The sequence below is a fragment of the Chiloscyllium plagiosum genome, chromosome 27 (assembly GCF_004010195.1).
Source record: "Chiloscyllium plagiosum isolate BGI_BamShark_2017 chromosome 27, ASM401019v2, whole genome shotgun sequence".
NCBI classification, from domain to species: Eukaryota; Metazoa; Chordata; class Chondrichthyes; order Orectolobiformes; family Hemiscylliidae; genus Chiloscyllium; species Chiloscyllium plagiosum.
Window position 1 is genome coordinate 9,081,531 of NC_057736.1, and position 2,605 is coordinate 9,084,135.

Consider the following 2,605-nt stretch of genomic DNA (forward strand, 5'->3'; position numbering starts at 1 on the left):
CTTCTAAATTACCCTGTGAGTCTCTTGTGATGAACATAAATTTGAGTTTATGAAACTCAGTTCAACGAACACCTATTGCTAAATACCTTAATTCTGAATCCTGAAGACTTCTGTAACACCACGTCTAGAGCTGCAAAAGCTAATATAAGAAGATTAAGCATTTTTAAAATGACTTCAACGTTGAAACTATCTGTGCTGCTTAATGCCGTTTAACATAAAATACACTTTTCTGCTGATTTCCACACTTTCCATTTGACTCAACTAGTCCATGTTATTGTTTATGCTTGAGTCTCTTCCGTTGTTCCCAATACAAATCTGTCAGCATGACTTTGATTTAGTTCTTGTGTTCGTAATCTTTCAATTTGTTATTTATGTAGTTTGATTTTCAGTTGACTTTTTTGTATTTAGTAATGCTTTGCTTGGTAAGTCTTACCTGCAATGCTGGAGATTAATCTGTAAAAATCCGAGTGGCCAAGAACTATTTAAAGTAAAAAATTTAACAACTTTGTTTCTTAAAGTATTACGAGAATAATTAACTAACCACTATTTACAATTTCTTCCTCTAACCTAGCTTTTACCTCCCCTTCTATAATCCTAGTCTGATTACAACTCCCAATTAAGATTTACAAAACCACACTTCTTATCTCAAAACGAGGCAGCTTTTGTGCTTCTATTTGGATCTTCCTGTGCTGCTTTTGTTCTTAGGAATTTCTACTTCACAGGTTACTGATCGAAAAGGTACTTTTGAGAGAGATTTTTAAAGCAGTCGGTTCACATGCTGGGCTTGGTAGTTCTCCTCTCAACTGTTCAATTTTCTCCAGTCTTATACCCCCAAAGCATCGGGTTGTGTCATTGGCTTTTAAGATTGTCAATATACTCAATTCAAATTGGATTGGAGTTTGATATTTTTTGGGGTATGATTTAAACTGACCAAATTTGAATTTGTGTTTTTGTCTCACAGCAACTCAGCAAGTACTGTTTGTTCTGAATCAAATGTTGCTTTGTAAATTCTCCAGCACTTGGTGTACTTGCCAAGTCCTTCACTCTCTTAAAGGTATACCCACATCTTCATAATACCTCTAGGAAAATTTGGATTTATGTGGAATTTTTAATGTTATAAAACCACTGGAGCATTAGTAAATAAAAACCAAATTCAATGTATTTTCTTTTAAAAACATTTAAAAGATTTATCAAACAGATACTGTTGTTTGTCCTACCACTGCCAAAGCACTTTAGGGTCTGCTTTAGTGAACAAGTTGTATCTCTGGTGAGAGTATGCTTTTGATAACTCTCTCCTTTTCAGTTCTGACTGTTCTTGACTATTTCCTGTTTCTGTGTTTATAACTTATTCAGCATAAACTGAATTTGGTTCTGGACAAATCTGTTTTAAGTGTGCCAATCATTCAAGATTAAGTGTCAATATTTTTCTCTATCCAGATATTATGACATAATTTTAACTTCATACGTCTGTTTTAACTTCTTTCAGATTTGCACTTTACTTTGACTGTTTGAGCACTTTACTCTGCTTTTAATTTTCTGACCAGTGTTAACCTTTTTAAATACAGGAAGCTGGAAGTGAGAATATTGTTGTTCCCCCTGGTAGCTATGTAAAGGTGGCTGGCCATCTCCGATCATTCCAGGTATACACATTATTGATTGCTTCTTATATTTTACCAAATTAGCATTTTCATATTTAGTATTATTTATAAAAAGCTATATTTCCCCCAGTGTTTTTTGTTTAATGCACAAATTAAATGGAGTGGTATTCTGTTAAAATATAAAGCCATGTTTATTTATATAACTAATTGGCAGGGAAAATATGCTATCTGAAATATTTTCCCTGATTAACAATTTAGTGCTTTTTTTAAATAAGTGCTAATCAATTATTTTTTTTTAAGTTGCTTTGTGTATACCATGCCATCAGGAACTATCCAGTGTGGCAGTTTATAGAACTGTTAAGTTGAACGTGTCCCTGATTTTCTTATTTCTGAACATTGGGCATTCACTATGTCCAGAGAAAAGAACTAAGCTGATGAGGGAACAACTAATGTATGTAGATAATTAAAAAATTAATGGAATAGTCATTTATAGATTTTTGGCAGATTCTGCTTTTGAAGTTTTAAGCAAAACAAATCTTGTCGGTCTTTTGTATCTATTAAAATAGAACAATTACATGTTATCTGTAACTCTTCAGCTTTTTGTTACACTAATAATTTATTTACTGATTCACTTGTAATTTTTGATTCTGCATGAAAGTCAATTCTAATCTTGAACTTGACTGTTACTTTAAATTGTTAGAACAAGAAGAGCTTGGTAGCTTTTAAAAATCATGGTTTTGGAAGACATGAATGAGTTAACATCTCACATGTTGGAGGTGGTGCAGGCTCACTTGCTGCTAAACAAACCACAGGTGAGTATAAAGCTAAATACTTGGAACAATGTTCTGATAGGATTCAGCTAATGTGTGTTTCAAGATTAGAAATTGTGCTGCATTGCATAACTGTACAAGAGCTGAAAATGTGTTGTTGGAAAAGCGCAGCAGGTCAGGCAGCATCCAGGGAACAGGAGAATCGACGTTTCGGGCATAAGCCCTTCTTCAGGAATG

At 33.6% G+C, this 2,605-nt stretch overlaps 1 protein-coding gene and 1 pseudogene across 1 annotated transcript in view; both read left to right on the top strand.

The window, feature by feature from the left end:
• LOC122563520 (protein THEMIS-like) overlaps positions 1–2,605 on the top strand; it is a 145,534-nt gene that overhangs the window by 68,383 nt on the left and 74,546 nt on the right. The gene's annotated exons all lie outside the window — the stretch shown is intronic.
• The window catches only part of LOC122563522, an 11,431-nt pseudogene continuing 8,871 nt past the window's right edge, over positions 46–2,605 (top strand).